At 35.1% G+C, this 18,400-nt stretch overlaps 1 long non-coding RNA gene across 1 annotated transcript in view; it reads right to left on the bottom strand.

Annotated features, from left to right (window-relative positions):
• Window positions 1-18,400, bottom strand: part of LOC132346787 (uncharacterized) — a 175,982-nt gene extending 157,582 nt beyond the window's left edge. The window contains exon 1 of the long non-coding RNA XR_009496737.1: window positions 17,381-18,400. This is a non-coding gene — a long non-coding RNA (uncharacterized lncRNA). The remainder of the gene's footprint in view (window positions 1-17,380) is intronic.

Below are 18,400 nucleotides of genomic sequence, written 5' to 3' on the forward strand. Positions count from 1 at the left end.
CGAACATAAATTTGAGCAAGCTCCAGGAGATGGTGAAGGACAGGGAAGCCTGGTGTGCTGCAGAGTCGGACATGGCTGAGCGACTGAACAACAACAAAGTTCACGCTTCCTTATGAAATAAATTACAAATTAATGTAAAATGCAGGCTAAACTTCTTCTTCCAGAATGATTTATTAGTATATCTATAATCAACAATTGACACATCCCTTGGTCAACACTCTGTATCATATTCTAGATGCTTCCAAACCTATTCAAAGCAAAGGTGCTGCTTTCCTGAAAATAACAACCCTGGAATTTACTCTGTACTAAACTTATAGCAGAATAAAGCCAAACATACACTAGTCTGTTCTTCTATTGGTTAATAAATTACTGGAAGACTTTTTAAATGATAAGGAGAAGTCTAATCAAAATTTACTTTTAACCCACAGTATTCTGAATACTTGTGTTTCATATTAGTTGAACTCTCATATAATTCACTACATTTTAAATATTTGTTTTTGTGTTTCTCCAGTAGACTGTGAACTCTCTAAAAGTTCGATCCTTCGTGAGTTATTTGTTTCTGAAAACTGACAAAGGATTTTACACTTGTTAAGGAAATGGAAAATGATGTTTAAATATATAACTATATTATTTAATTAAATAATTAAATTTATAACTTAATTTTTGAACATATAAACACACACAAGCAATGTTACAGATGCTACTGATAAAGAACATACTAGACTGAAAGCTCATAATTTAAACTGAGAATTAAGTTTTTTTTTTTTCATTTCACAAATAAAACACATGTTAATTGTATCCATCTAATCAAATCACCTAATATGGATATCTAAAGATATCTGACTCAGATGCAAGTAGTAATCAAATGCAGAGATATTAAAATTTTAAACTTCCATAAAGTTTAGAAAAAAAGTGGAATGACAGGAATTACAAAAAAATAGCACATGAACCATTCATTGGGTAGATTTGTCCTCATGAACAATTATAAATAAAACCTACTTATGCTATTCACATAACAATATAAAAGATAAAGAAGTACTCTAACCATTTAATATTTTTACTGAAGAAGTTAAGTAATTATACATGCAATACTGAAGTATTTATATTTGGGAAGTAACAGATCTACAAGTGTCATCAGATGTTAAAAAAGTTTTTGTATAATTTACCCTAAAAAGCAAATACAAGAAATAATTAAGGGTTAACTGTGAGGTTTTTAGGGCTTCCCTGGTGGCTTAGTGGTAAAGAACCTGCCTACCAATGCAGGAGATGTGGGTTTGATTCCCGGCTCAGGAAGATCCCCTGGAGAAAGAAATGTCAATCCACTCCAGTATCCTTGCTTGGGAAATCGCATGAATAGAGGAGCTTGGTGGGCTACAATCCATGGGGTCGCAAAGAGTCAGACAGGCCTTAGCGACTGAGCTGAGCATGCAGGCACATGAGGTTTTAAGGAAAAGGTTCATATTAAAGTCAGATGAGACAAAAAGTAAAAATTTCTACAGTACAATCTCTTCTAAATGAGGCAGGATGCATTCAGTACTTCAGGAAAATCAGGTTAGAATGATTAAAGATCCATCATCCCTAAAGCAACTAATTTTAAGCATTTCTTTCATTTAACCAGTGAATTTACCTAGATTTACTTCTTGTATAACCATTTTTTGCTGTTAAATTTCATTCTCTGTTGCTAATATGACTGCAATAGATTGCTTTAAAATATTAATAATACATCAGCCTACTGACTATGCTTCCATTTAAAGAGTAAATTTCTTTATATAGTCTGCATGTGTTGGCAGACATCCAGCTCTTATTTTGTATCACACAATGAGAAGAGTTTTAAAACAAACAAACAAACAAGTAAACAAACAAAAACCCATTTCAGAGTGTTTTGTTTCGTGAAAACATTTATCAGACTTTTCTAACACTTCACACTGGGAACTCAGGAACTCCGGAGGGCAGAACACTTTAGAATCACCTATTGCTCTTAGCAAGCAAGGAAGGCTTCTAGAAATAATTGCTCTAACAACTGCCAAAAGGTTTCCACAGTCTTTTAAGCTAGCACAGAACAGCTTTGATGGTCAGCTACAACCTGCCTCCTTAAACAACCAGGATTCACATGGCCATATATTGTATTTCTGAAAGGTTTCTCCAGCAGGAACTCTCTGGATGATTGAGTCCAGCTACTGTGGGCCCAGGCTCTTCCTTATCAATATGCTCACGGTCTGAACTCCGGGTTATTCTGCATTTTGCTAGAATATGACTGGGGGTGTAAGGAGTAAAATTTTCAACAGCAGACAATTACACAAATCCATCCATTCAGGTTTTAGAAAATAACAAGCATTAGAAAAAGCAAGCTTAGGGACCATGTCTTAGCATGCTATGTGAATATACAGCTTTGGTGTATATAATCAAAGTGACATGTTTAATAAAATACTTTATAAACATCTAAACTTCCAAATGCAGTAAAATCCAAATCACTGGATTTTCTTCCAGCAAAAAAAAAAAAAAAGTCTATTAACTAACATTTGGATATAATAATAAATGTCATGTGAAATAATGGGCATATATAGTAGATTGTATTCTACATGTGAACATTAGTCAACAAGTAGCCTTGTTCCTGGGAGATATAAATAGTAGTACAAGCTAGTTGCTACCTATCATCAAGGAAATTATAGATTAGTGAGAACACATAAAGGATTCATTTGCATATATATGGTAACTGTCTTCTGAAATTGGTAACCAAAAAAATTGGCTTTCGGGATGACATTCATGGTGAGTGCATTTTATTATGCTCTGATATTTGAAAATATATAGTGTGTACATTGATCATTTTCACTTCCTCTCTGTTCATATGCATGTGTCTATGTATGTGTGTATTTGCATGCGTGCTCATGTGTATAAACTAGGACCATCCATCTCCACAAATATGATACCAAAGTTAATATACCACTTTCTGTCATGTGAAAAGCAGTATCTGTAAGTCAAATGCACTAAAATTAATCTTCGTGGACTCAAACAAAATATCCATGCTCAAAATATTTTCTTCAAGAAGCAATAAGTTTTTTTTTCTTATATATGACTTTCAAGGTCATAATCTTAGGCTTTGAACTAAATTGCACATTAACAAAGTATTTCTTTAATAGGGGCATTTAAAAAAAATTTTAATAATGGAATTCAAACTTAGCATGAAAGGATGCTTAAAATAGTATAAGTTCAGGGATGGCAGAAATCATTCACAATATACAAGCAAATATATATGTGTGTATATATATTTGGAGTATATATATTCGTGTGTATATATGTACATGTATTTTTTTGTTTTTGTTTTTGTTTTTTTAATTTTATTTTATTTTTAAACTTTACATAATTGTGTTAGTTTTGCCAAATATGTACATGTATTTTTAAAGTAGCAATGAAACAATAACATTTCTAACTACATACATATGACAAAAATTAATAAAAGATACAGCAGAGCAATAATTTGAATCAGTGGTGTGCATATATAATGTTCTAGCTGCATGATAAACTAAATAATTTACACCAGAGTTTAATATCTCATAATTTAAGTTGACTGTATGTCTATAAAAATTAACCTTCACTTTAATATCTAAATATTAACTATTAACTCCATACTTATTTTAAATATATCCAAATCATATATTCATCCTAAAGATAGTTGTAAGAATTGCTTTTTGCCTTTAGCATATCAAAATATTTCACATTCACACCTGATAGGTTCCCATACAATTTCATTACAATATTTCATTATTTATGATGTTGTACATCTAAGATACAAAACTGTGGTTTCTCCTCTGTTTTGTCCTCCAAATCTTTTGGAACAATGTGCATGCAGGAATTTTATAAAATTCATTACTAGGAAGTGCTGTCTGGCAAGCACTCCCATTTTCTTATTCCAGTCGCCAAAATAGCTGGTGAAATTTGCAAGCCAGCAACCACTTCATCTAGGGCAGGCCCTTGTACTATAAATCCATAACCAATCAGGGTCAGCTGATAATGAAGGCAACTTTTGAAATATGTCTGTTCTGGGGGAAAAAAATCTCTGCTTCAACCCTATGTAGCCTCCTCAAATTCTATGCTCTACAGTGTAGATTCAAATTATGTTGGTTTGACTAATATAACAATTTGTGTTGTCATTTCAGTCACGTCTGATTCTTTTCGACCCTGTGAACTGTTGCCAGCCAGGCTCCTTTGTCCGTGGGACGTCCCAGGCAAGAATACTGGAGTGGGTTGCAGTGCCCTCCTCCAGGGGATCTTTGCAACCCAGAGATCAAACCTGCATCTCTCTCTTACATCTTGTGCACTGGCAAGTGGGTTCTTTACCACTAGCAGGACCTGGGAAACTATTAAACAAAAATAACTGTTGTTGGTGTTTGGTTAAGTCGTGTCCAGCTCTTTTGTGTCCCCATGGACTGTAGCCCACCAGGCTCCTCTGTCCATGGGATTTCCCAGGCAAGAATACTGGAGTGGGTTGACATTTCCTCCTCCAGGGTTTCTTCCCAACCCAGGGATAGGACCTGCATCTCCTGCGTTGCAGGTGGATTCTAATAGTTAACACTTACATAGTGCTTAAAATGTGCTGGGAAGTATGCTAAGGTGTTAATGAGTTACCTCATATAATCCTCACAATTAATGCAGGTATTATCATTATACACATCCTATAGATAATGAAACAGAAGCACTGATTTAAATAAATTAACCAATATTTCAAGAAATCATTAAAATGTAGAGATGGGACTGGAATCCTAGGAAATGTTTACCCAAATATCTGTTTTTAATCCCGTCACTATCTTTGAAAAAGTCCATCACACACAGTAGAAAGCAATAATGTAATCAAAAATGTTTTGTGTTTGAAGACATTTAAATGCATATGTTTTAATAAATCAATATTGGATTAAAAATACAATAAAAGTGATTTAGTTTAAGCCTGTTTTTTCCTAACAATGTTTTGAGGAATATGTTATGTTTAAATGTTTGGAAATATGTTAAAATGTTTTAATATATTTCCAAACAATATATGCTTCAGATATTTGCTCAATCTCCTATATACAGTACATATCCCAAAAGCCATGTGGAGAAACATTCTGTATTTTAATTCTATTAAAAATGTTGAGGTTTGACAGAAAACAATGAAGTTCTGTAAGCAATTATCCCTCAATAAAAAAATAAATTTAAAAAAGATGCAATAAAAATGTTATCAAATTCACAGAAAAATAAGAATCCAAAATATAATGTATTTACAGTGTGTTAGCTGGTAACAGATACCTACAGATATGAAACCCTTAACAAGAATGAGAGTATTTTAAGCATGATCTAACATGTATAAATTAGTGTGCATGACCATAATTGTAAGACATTTTAATCACAGGCCAATTTTATTTATTCCCATAAAGTTAAACTATTGGCTTCATTTTCTTTTTTCCGTCAATGAACACATGGCAAAACAACAATTTACATGTTACCTATTGATCACTTGTATAATGAACTTTTTCAATATCAAGCTGACTTTTTATGATCCACTCAATATATGAAGGTCTTATTCAAATGACATGGCATGCTGCCAAAGTAGCTTGGAATCTGTGGCTGTTAGTGTCTTATTTTTATTTTGTATTTTTCAGGATGAGTTATTAAGTTAACTCAGCTATACATCTTTGTTTTAGTCTTAAGCACACTGACTAAGGGGTTAGAAAATCAGGAGAAAATTAGTCAAAAGTTGGTTAAAATATTTACATTGTCTGAGTCTTTTAAATTAGGTTGTAGTACTCCACATTCTCTAAGTGCCTTGACAATTTAAAGATTAACTGTGACTAGTTTTGCAGTTTTCTTCATTATCTGTCATACCCACAACTCCAAAAACCGATATTTTTTAAAGGCTTATAATTGTTTTTAATTTTAGATGGGATAGAAAATCTTCAATAATTCATTTGGTTTTAGGAACCAGATCTTTATAATATTATAATATTTAGAAACTATTGATCAACTAAGTGACTCAACAATTAAAAATGGATACATTTTCAAATGGTTTTTTTCTATTCAACCATACAGTTGTATAGTTACCTGAAGGTAAGCTAATCCATTTACCTCCATTTGGACACCACCTAAACTATTTACAGAAACAGAGATTTATAATCTCACTTAAAATTTCAAGATATTTCAAAAAGTACTTTTTTAAGTAATTCAAGTTCTTAGTGACTGTTATCTCCATATGGATATAGAGAATATAAGCCTGAATATTTCCAGCAGAGTAATCACTTGTCCCTGGAGAAAGAAATGGCACCCACTCCAGTATTCTTGCCTGGGAAATTCCATGGACAGAGGAGCCTGGTGGACTATAGTCCATGGGGTGGCAAAGAGTCAGACATGACTGAGCACATAATCAATAATCATTTGCCCCAAAAACACCTGATAATGAATTGGGATAGATTATTTCAGACTGAAAACCTTATTTTCAAATATATCTCCCTTTTATATTATTCTACTCAACTGTATTAAACATTTGACCAAAAAAAATGCATTCTGTGCACTCAATCAAGTATAAATGAAAACACAAAATACCTGTTTATGTGTGCCTTTCTTCCCTCATGCCTGCTCTCACACACTCATTTCTACCTAATATTGCTTTGCAGATTCTGCTACAATTCATGCTACAATTTTTACCATCCTAAATCTCACGCACTCACTGCTAGCAGGTATCTGCAGGTGTTTGCCTACAAGAAGTTCATTGATAGTGTATCGCAGTAAGTGTGCTTTCTGTGGTAGTGAAAATTAGCTGCAAAAGCAGAGCAGGCTAAGTAACGTAGGACAAGGATGCTTCATGTGTTGTGAATGCATAATTATTTATTACTGGTCAGGCAGAGAGTCATCGTTCTGCTGTGATTATTTTTTTCCCATGGAAGAAAATTAGTTATCAAATTCTAGTTTCCACAGATCCTGTCAGTGTACTGGAAGGACTGCAGCTGTATCGTGAGTCTCATGGACATTTAACTTCTGACAGCTGTGAATGCTTCTTTGTGAATGCAGGCATTGCTCTTTGACTTAGTTCCTGGAAGAACTCCAAGATGCATTCTCAAGCACTGCTGCCTGCTCTCTTAGCGCATATTAGGAGAAGGTGGTCAGAAACGTCATGAACCGCTAAAGTGGACAGATACTTTTACTGTTTTTACACACTTACATATTTCAGCATGGTAATAAATAGATGAAGTGTGATAGCCAATGATGATTCTAATATTTATGAATGTTCAATATTTGGAGATTCATAATTATGGCAAACCATCCCATTATAATTTTATTGACATTGAGGAAAGACTAACATACACAAGTACCCAAATATTTTGAGTTTTATGAAGTTGTGCATGTTGTATTCAAAATGAAATAAGACTCTTTGACAAAGAAGGTTGATATGGTTAAAGTCAGGTGTTCAAAAATGATAAAATATTTATTTGTAGTTCTTTGTAAGTAGATGTTAGCTATTTGTGATTAATATATTCATTAACTAAAATGATTTTTCCATTATTAACAAAATTAGTTAAATCATAGGTATCTCATTGTATGTATTATTTTGAAAAAATTTAGAAAATATGTCATGCTAAGTTTCAATTATTTTTATAACAAATTGATATCACAAAGGGCTATGGACTTCTCTCTCTAAACTTATGCATGAAAGTATTCATAGGAATACTCCTCAAAGGTATCATTTTAGTATGTTATTAATGACTTTTAGGTGGTTTTATAATGATTGATTTTATAATGCTTGCTCTAACTCCTGCTTTACTAAATGTAAAATAATCATTAGTCAAAAACTCAAAAATAAGGGAAAATTATTATTAGAGACTTCTTCACAAAAAAAATTATATTTAATACTACAAATGAGCTTCCCAGGTGACTCAGTGTTAAAGAATCCACCTGCCAATGTAGGAGATGTGGATTTGCTTCCTGAGTTGGGAAGAACCCTGGAACCAGAAATGGCCCCACAACAGTATTCTTGCCTGGAGAATTCCATGGACAGCAGAATCTGGGGAGCTACAGTCCATGCAGTTGCAAGGGTTGGACATGACTGAGTAACTGAGTAACTGTGCTGCACAGCACAGCACATAATATAAATATTCAAAAATAATTGTGGGTTACTGTGTAATATCTTCTGGTAGTTAATAATGTCTTTGATATTCTTTTTTTTTTTTTTAAACTTTACAAAATTGTATTAGTTTTGCCAAATATCGAAATGAATCTGCCACAGGTATACACGTGTTCCCCATCCTGAACCTTCCTCCCTCCTCCCTCCCCATACCATCCCTCTGGGTCGTCCCAGTGCACCAGCCCCAAGCATCCAGTATCGTGCATCGAACCTGGACTGGCAACTCATTTCATACATGATATTATACACGTTTCAATGCCATTCTCCCAAATCTTCCCACCTTCTCCCTCTCCAACAGAGTCCGTAAGACTGTTCTATACATCAGTGTCTCTTTTGCTGTCTCATACACAGGGTTATTGTTACCATCTTTCTAAATTCCATATATATGCATTAGTATACTGTATTGGTGTTTTTCTTTCTGGCCTACTTCACTCTGTATAATAGGCTCCAGTTTCACCAACCTCATTAGAACTGATTCAAATGTATTCTTTGATATTCTTAAGGTAGACTACTATAAGGATGGCTTATTTATAAATGTATTTCATGACCAGTTTAAGATATATTTTATTATGATGATATCTTAAAGAACAGTATTATATATTAATAATTTGGAATATATTTCTATTTTGATTAGAATCCATTTGATATTATAGAAATGATGAATCCCTTAGAAGGTGTCTTTACTGAACCTAATCCCTAAGTATTGATAAGTTGTTTTCACTTTTCCTTTAAACTGAGGTAAAAGTTCAAAAGAATGCATTTGAATTGACACAGTGAAGTTGAAAAAATGAATACTGAGAGTCCTTGTAATTCTATCACAGTGTGGATCTGCAATGTACTGTCTGTATGAATTACAGAGCATCACCAACTATCTTGAAACTCAGTTTTCTTATCTGTAAAGAAAGAAAATACTTCATGAAGTTTCTGTAATAATCACATGGAAGAATGAGACAAATCTATGTGAAATAGCTACCAAACAGTGAATGAGTATAGGTATGTTGTGTGTGTATATATATATATATACATTTTATTTGCCTTTGATTTTAAATTATAAATGATATACAAATTGCCTGTTGATGCTTGTATTAGCTGTGATTGATAAACCACATAACAAATTGAAAAATATAGTCAAATAGATTCCTATTTTTTTCTGGGAAATCAATCTAGGCTCCTTTTCTCTATATGGGATTCCCTGGTGGCGGTAAAGAATCCAGAATGTGGGAGATTCATGTTCGATCCCTGGGTCAGGAAGATCCCCTGGAGAAGTGAATGGCCAATCACTCCAATATTCTTGCCTGGAAAATCCCATGGACAAAGGAGCCTGTCAGGCTATAGCCATGGGGTCATACAGAATCAGACATGATTGAGCACACACACACACACACACACACACACACACACACACACATTCTCCATATACTAGGAATCATTTTAGTATTTAATTACTGATTTTTTTTAGGAGGCACACTAAGCTTGCTCTCACTACTGTTTTACTAAATGTAAAACAATAATTGGTAGAAAAACTCAAAAATAAGGGAAAACTATCAATAGAAACTTCTTTACTTTAGGAAAAAGTATACTATAAATGGGCTACCATATCAATACTATAATGAAATACTTTTAAAAGTACCTAGAAATAAATTCATGACTATCTTCATATGAGCAAGTGACAGTGTAGTCATTGATCAAAGTCAACCTGCATAGCAGTCACTACTCATATAATATAGCAATTAAGGATGTAGATTGACTGTACAAAGAACTCTGCATCTTATACTGGTGATTCAAATCCAAATTAGTTTTTTGTTCACTGGGATATGTAACAATCAATTAAAATTGCAGCAAACATTAAGATATGTCATATGACAATAACTATGAATCTAGTGTCACTATAAAAGCTTCATGAGATTGATGGAATGTCTTTGATCATGGGATAAAAAATGCATCATGTTAGATTCAAAAAACACTGAACTGCCTCTGATCTGTCTTTCACAGAAGGTACACCATTCACAAATGAGCACTGGATTGCCAATATTTATTTACATGAAATTTACTTTATGTTTTAGGATAACGTGAAAAATTTTAAATCTACAATCTAAGAGTAATGATTATGCTATTTTTCTTCCAAGGAGATTACATTTTAATACTTATCCTTTGATGAACCAGTGTGGCAGTCTTAAGGTCCACTGAAGAGACAGCACAGTAAATTCCTTATATATAAAATATATGACCTGCCCAGGGAGGTGTCTTCATAAATGCACGTGCACAATGGATGCAAAGCCAGAGTCAAGAATGGGGCTGAGATCTCTGAGAGCCAGTCTACTGCCCTGGACCACATGGCTTCCCACCTACTTGGGACTTGAGCTCTGAAGCCATTAATGCGCCTTTATGAAGCTACATTGATTTGTCCCACAGTGGAAGTATAGGTTAATTTTATTACCAACATTTTAGATTAATTAAAAACAAAACAATCTCAAAATATATAATAATTTGTTATAATTGGAACTGATTACGAAGCTATTACATTTTTGTTTCAAATATATAAATCTGATTTCATATGAACTGAGGTTTGCTCAGGTCTTCATGGATATTAGAGGCCATATTTGCATTCAGTGGTGGTGGTGGTTTAGTCACACAGTCATGTTTGACTCTTTGGCGATCCTGTGGGCTGCAGCCTGCCAGGCTCCTCTGTTCATGGGATTTCCCAGGCAAGAACATTGGAGCTATTTCCTTCTCCAGAGGATATTTCAGACCCAGGGATCGAACTGTGTTTCCCGAGTCTCCTACAATGCAGGTTGATTCTTTATCACTGAGCCACCAGGGAAACCCTTTTTGCATTCAATAAATACATTAATTACAATTTGCCGTCCAAACTCTGTTTACTTTAATTGTGCAAAACACTACTCAGCTTCAAAATAGAGCTTTTGCATTCAAATAGATGGAATGCGAGAGAGTGTTCAAGTGCACTTTTTTTTTTTCCAACTGACTGACAGGCTTCTCTGCACAAAGAGCCTATTCTAGAAAACTCCTAAAGCAAATTACCCCTTTAGGACTTTCTTTTCCAGTTCTACTAACATTCCATTGTGTGATCTGGAGAAAAACACTTCAGAGGGTACTTCATCATGCATAAAAAGGCACTTATCTTCTAATAAAATTCTATTGATATAATCTACCTTTCCTTCTTGATGGGAGTGTAATGAGGATGTAAAAAGGAATTTTTAAATGCCTCTAAAATGCCTTGGAACCTGTAAAAGAATGGTAGAAACCCTTAACTCAATGCAATTTAGTAGGATTGAATAGAGACCCTCAACAGAATGCAAATCAGGCCTCTTGCCAAATATGAATCATAACTGTCCTTGTTTATTGAGAGTGTCATAATCACCATCATTAGTTATGAGTGCAGCTGTTCATACTGATTGAATTTCCAAGGTATCCCAGATATTGCACAAGAAACACTATGTCAGTCTTTCAGGGATTTATACTCTCAAACTGCACGACCAATATGGTAGCCACTCGTCACATGTGGTTATTTAAATTAATTAAAATTTAAAAAATCAAAACTTTATTTCCTCTAACACCAGCTGCATTTCAGTTACTCAGTAATCATTTGTAGTTAATAGCTATCATGTTAGACAAAACAGGTATAGATTAGTCCCTTCACAGAAAGTTCTACTGGAGAACCCTTGTAGGGGCTTGACAAATGTAAGCTACAAGAAATATTATTCAAGTGCACAATTTATGCAACAGTATTTTTATATTTTATGCCATTTATTTTGACTAGAGAATGTAGGTGGTTTATCAGACAGTCAAAATATCTCTGAAATCACCCAACCATCCTGATATGAATCAACTCATTGTTTTATATCAAACATAATAGGGCTTAACACAATATGGGTACTAAAAAAATTTGTTGAATGAATAAACTCATAAGTGGATAAGTATTTCTTGTATATACAAAGGGGCTTCCCAGGTGGCTTAGTGGTAAAGAAACTGCCTGCCAATGCAGGAGACTCAGGAGACGCAGGTTCAGCCCCTGGGTCTGGAAGAGGAAATGACAACCCACTCCAGTATTCTTGCCTGAAGAATCCCATGGCTACAGGAGCCTGGTGGGCTGCAGTACATAGGGTCGCAGAGTCAGACACGACTGAGAGGCTAAGCACACATGCACGTGTATACAAATAATTATTGGGAGCTCATTTTTCTCACTGCTAACGGGGTAATAAACACAGTAAAATTCTGTTCTCAATAAAACATGATAGCCTAGTCCAGATTAAAGGAAAACTTTATGCAGTGACTAGAACACTGTGCTAGATAATGTAAGATAATGTTTAGATAATTAAATCTTTAACGTTGGTTAGAGGTGGCAGGGAAGACTGTTTTGATGAAGAAAGTATTTACAATGAATTTTTGAGAACAATACATAAAAGTAAAATGCCAGTTGCTTAAAACGGCAGCAGAAAGCAAAGGATTGGAGTTGGGGGAAAAGTAAATTTATTTTGAAGGGATAAAAAGATTATGGGAGTCTCCTGTTGAATGAAGGATTCCAGTTGATAAAAGTTGAATAAACTATGGTCAATGTAGACATTCTTATGCAAGCAGCAGTCATTTTTTAAACATCCTGAGGACACTATTTTAGAATGATTGTTTTTCTCTGCAAAACCAGAAAGGATACAGAAAATACAGGCATAACAAAATGCTTGTTTGGACTTGTTTCCTAGAAATGACTAGAGATATTTGAGAACTAAGAACCGATGAATTCCAAGAGACAAATCATAGCTCCAGGAGGAAGATACAGTTAAAGGCTTATCTGGCTCTATAATGAAACTGCCTCTTGTCCACAGGAATGTGCATATTTCAATGCAAGCGAGTCTAAGCCAGATGGCAGCAGACTTTGTTCTAACAGGGCCTGATATTAGTTTGTATACTTAGAATATGTCACAATTACACACTCACTCGTCTTCCTGCAGAGAGCAGTGAAGATCTGCTGCTGACCATTTCAAATATAATCACTTATTCTCTCTAGAGAATCATTTTGATCGTTCCCTTCACTCATCATATCAAATAAAGCTAATATTGCCAGTACATAGTATGGCTCTGTATAGTGAAGATAAAGGGAAGCTAGCTTCTATTAATTAATATTGGTAGCTAGAATTGAGTGGCACATATAAGGGCTACGGAGAGAAATCATTTTAACTAACTAGTTTATACTCATATTTTAAGAAAGATATTTGGTACCTCCATAGGTAACAGTGCATCATTAAAAAAAAAAAAGTTTTGAGAACTATAAGACAGATTGTAATTTGGTAAAATCGTCTTCTTCATCACCTTTCCTATCATTCTTCCAAATATTATCCTTATTTCTCAAGTACATAGTGTTTTTATAAGGAATGTGCATGTAAATTGAAATGTTTATATATAATGTACATGTAAATAAATATATATATATATATATATATATATATATATATATACACACACACTCTTCCAGGTGGCTTCCACGGTAACTCAGTGGTAAAGGACCCTCCTGCCAATGCAGGAGACACAAGTTCAACCCCTGTGTTGGGAAGATCCCTTGGAGAAGAAAATGGCAACCCACTCCAGTATTCTTGCCTGGGAAATCCCATGGACAGAGGAGCATGGCAGACTATAGCCTGTAGGGTTGCAAAAGAATCAGATACCACTGAGCATTCACTCATTCACTCACTCTGTGTGTGTGTGTGTGTGTGTGTGTGTGTGTGTGTGTGTGTTTGATGAAAAATAAATCTCCATTCTACTCAAGATTTCCCAGTTCTCCAAGAGGCAATCACTACTGCAAAATTTGTGTATCTTTCCTGAAAATTTCTCTTTTCTCCCTTTCTTACTATCTTTCTCTGTTTCTCTCTCTGTTTCAACAGGGTGCATAGATGATGCTACATACACTATTAATAATGACAGATCTGGACTCCTATATACACTGTTACTACAGGAAGAAAGGTCTCCTAAATTATAGGTTGATATGTACCACTTCTCGTTTAGTCAGACACGTAGGCTGTTCTAAACCATTTACAAATGCATGAGTCTGTTACAATGAATATCTTCTTACATATCACGTCCTATACTTTATTTTGGTAACACCTTTTAGGCTACGGTAGTTATTTTCAAGTGGTCCTCCAAAGAGGATGTTTTAATACCTAAAACTGGCAACAACAACAGAGGGTATGACTCATTTGAAAAGATCTTGATGCTGGGAAAGATTGAGGGCAGGAGGAGAAGGGGACGACAGAGGATGAGATGGTTGGATGGCATCACCAACTCGATGGACATGGGTTTGGGTGGACTCCGGGGGTTGGTGATGGACAGGGAGGCCGGGCATGCTGCGGTTCATGGGGCCGCAGAGTCGGACACGACTGAGCAACTGAACTGAACTGAACAAGGAACTATATGAGACAGGAAGAAAATAGTCTACTTTATACATCTTTTCTTTGATGCCTCTGAGAGCATATTTCTAAGACTGCAAATAACTAATGAAGTCTGTAAGTGAATAAATAATATTGGAAAATTAAGTCAGTTTAGTCAGCCATTTCAGATTTGATAAATATCACTACATGATATATTTAATTATTGTAATTTGAAATGTAGGAAATTGATCAAAACAATATGCTATATCATTATTTAGTTTAGCAACTGCACAGAGAAACGATCATAAATGATGACTCTTGTTTTCACCTCCAAGAAAAACGTTTCTCCTTTCAGGGGTACGTGGGATATGTAATTTTAACTTCAAAGACATTAAAAACATAATTTAAATCTGAAACTTTTTTCATTTACTAAATAGGGTAGTATATAGTCTTCTTAGCTATTATTATCACAAAAGTAATTTATCCAAGTTAATTTGGGAGGAGTCTGGAATCTAGCATTAAATTTCTAAAATCCTAATTCACTAGTCGGGCTAACAACAACAACAGAAAATACAAGGTCTACTGGTTTTGATCTCAATGATTTTGATTTATAGCTGTAAAGTCTCATAATTATCACCAAAGAATTTCCTTTTTTATAATCTCTGTTAGACTCCTGCATGATGGACTATAATTCTTGACTAAGCTCTTTACTATTCTAAATAAACCACAGAGTGATACATAAAAGTAATTTGATGAGATATCTTAAGAAATGCTTTCAATATAAGAACTTTTCCAGGGTTCATAAGGCACTAAAACAATAATTCCAGGTAATAATAAATATGAATTCACAAAATTATATGGTCAATTTTAAGTGACAAATATGCTAATTGTAGTTTGAACTTAAATTTTAATATGCAGGTATTAAATTAGGTCCATAATTTGCACTAATTATTGACAAATCTATTACCACATAGGAAATGTATTCATAATGACATGAGATCATGAGCTAATTATAATATGCATTAATATATTTATAAACAGCTGGACAAAGATTCTCAGCTTTTCACATCCATCTCAATCAAAAAATGTCCAATTTAGTATCAGTGACCTAAAATCTGGAGAGATGTATTTGATCAGTCATTTAATTTTCTAGTTCCTAAGTGTGTTTATGTAATCATATGCATACATTTGAGTGTTGAGTTGTAGCATGTATACATATCACATGACTATATATTGTTGAATACAGACTAAAACATGTTTGTTCCTCTAGATAAAAATCTTGCTTCAATTAGATCAGCTACATGATTCATTTATATCTTTTCTAGGCAGTAGTCAATAGTCAAAGCAAACAAAAGTCTACACACTAAAAAACGAGGCCTTTTCTTGTTTTTATCAGGTTTTCTTTCTCCATTCTTCTGTTCTTGTCTCTTCATGTCACGGTATTTTCTCAAAATCCACTTTCCTGCAGGGAAGCTTACAGAGACTCCTAGTGGTAAACTCACGGTGGCGTCTCAGGCCGTCCTGAATACTGAGTTAATGACAGAAAGTTGTCCTTAACTTCTCCAACCATAAGAGGCAAACTACAATACTTTTAGTGTCAGTGTTTCTAACAAAATTATAACCTAAGTCAATTGCAAACATGTTAATGCTGCTTAACAGGCTGTATTTTAATTAGGATAATAAAGTAAAAATAATACGAAACCAAAAATTAAACTAAAATTTGATATTAAATGCAATTGTGAAGATTTAGGAAAGGAATACAAGAATGAACTAAACTGCTTCAGTTACTTTGAGAAGTCTAATAATTATATAAGCCACTTCATACCCATTGATAACTTCTATAGAGATTATCAACATTGAAAAATATGTCTCTGTGATAGAGCTTAACATTTATATTCCAAAAGTTTCTAACTGTAATTTACATGTAATTTGAAAATTATGACACTTAAATACTTTCATTTTGCAAATATAAGAGCAATTTTATACTTTAAAAAAATTCTATAATGTTTATATCATGTTAGAAGATAATGACTAAATAAACAATACAGCAACACACCTGTTTTGGGTGAAGTTTAAGTTGCCTGTTTTATATAATGTACCTGTAGCAAGTGACTATCATTCCTAGGCCAAATGGTTTATAAATTTACTAGGAAGTTCTATTATTATAATACTTTATATTATTATTATTATTATTATTATTATATACTTTATATTATTATAATACTTTACTTTTAATTATCTGATACTATAGATTTCTTCTTTTCTCCCTCCCTGGTACCTACCCCAAATTTAAGCAAAAGTAACAAAATCTTTCCAAACCAAGTTTGAAAGGCTTTAGTCAAAAAAAACAAAAAGAAATTGCAAAATAGACTCAGAAGAAAATTTTTCAAGAAATTTTGCAAAACCTCAGAAGACTATCGTATTCACCACCTCTAGAAAACTTTCTAATTCAATAGAGAGGATGTAGAAAGGTGTGATAGTGGCAATGTGTATATACATATTTTTCAGAATTAATATTAATTTTATATATAATCAGGGTATTATAACCACAATTTTGCCCCAAATATTACCAAAAAGGACACGATATCAGTTATGTTTAAGACAACTACAAAAGATACCACACAATTAATTCCAAACTTAAATGAGTAAAATACATTTAAGTGATAAAACTACCCAGTTATCAAAAGAACAGACACATGTGTAAACTACATTGAAGCCACTTAGAAGGATCAACTTTTCTTCTATGCCTGGGATGGACTACAGCTCTAATATTACAAACAGTGGAAATGTGCGTTAGGAAGGTAAAGACTCTCTTTTGGGGAGGGAGCTGTCTGGTTTCATGAAAAGAGCCAGGAATACTTACTGTAGAGAAGACGCTAGTAGAGTTTAGCAGGTGACTCTTCAAGAAACTTGCTTTCTATCCTTACTGCATTTATTTAGGGATTTCCGGCTTTTTAGTATGCACCAAATAATATTCACAATCTCTCTGAAAGTCGTTCACATCCCTTGTATCGCCTAGGCATACTTATCAAACGTAATTCTTAAAAAAATAAAAAGCGCCCTTGTTTGCAGCTAAAGTGGACCACTCCCTCTTCCAGGTCCTTTACAGGACAAGAGACAGCAGCAAGGGCTGTGTGAGTCTAATAAACGCGAGGTGGAAGGCACACCATCAGTCCAGAGTTGGAATCATCTGTTCCTGACCACCAAGCAGCCTGACACTGTCGGGGTTATTTCCACTCCTCCCTTTTTCAATCGGAGGGTTGCCACAGTCCCACGCTTGTGTTACGCACACGGTCCAAGACTCCTCTGTCTCCCACGAAGGTGGCCGTCCCGGCCGGGAGCGGGGCGGCGGCGAGGGGCGGGTAGTGGGGAGGCTCCCGTTGCGCCGCCGGAGCCCGGGGACGCCTTCGCCCTCGGCTGCCATCTATCGGCCGCGGAGCACCCGCTTCGCCCCGGGCCCATCATGTCTGCTGCAGCTTGGCTCGCACCAGCCGCGCGACAATAAACAAGTGCACCGGACGGGGCCCTGCGCCCACGCCGGAGCAGCTGCCTCAGAGACCCCCGCGAAGCTTACCGCGTGGCCACCTCCTCGCCGCCCGGGAAGGAAGACGCGACTTTTCTCTGAGTTTTTTGGTTTTGGGTGTTTTTTTTTTTAAGAGCCGCCGGGCTGCCGGGACACGCCACAGGCTTAGAACAACGCTGTTCCTGCCCTCCCGGCCCCTCAAGGATGTCGGAGATAGAGAATCCCAAATAATGAAGATCGTGCGCCGCATCCGGAGAACGAATAGAGAAAAAGCCCCTGCAAACACCCGGAGCGACGAAATGGCCAAGAGGATGCGGGAGCCTTCCACCCACTGATCAGGGGGCAGCGGCGGCGGCGGCG

The sequence above is a fragment of the Bos taurus genome, chromosome 12 (assembly GCF_002263795.3).
Source record: "Bos taurus isolate L1 Dominette 01449 registration number 42190680 breed Hereford chromosome 12, ARS-UCD2.0, whole genome shotgun sequence".
In the NCBI taxonomy this organism is placed as follows: domain Eukaryota; kingdom Metazoa; phylum Chordata; class Mammalia; order Artiodactyla; family Bovidae; genus Bos; species Bos taurus.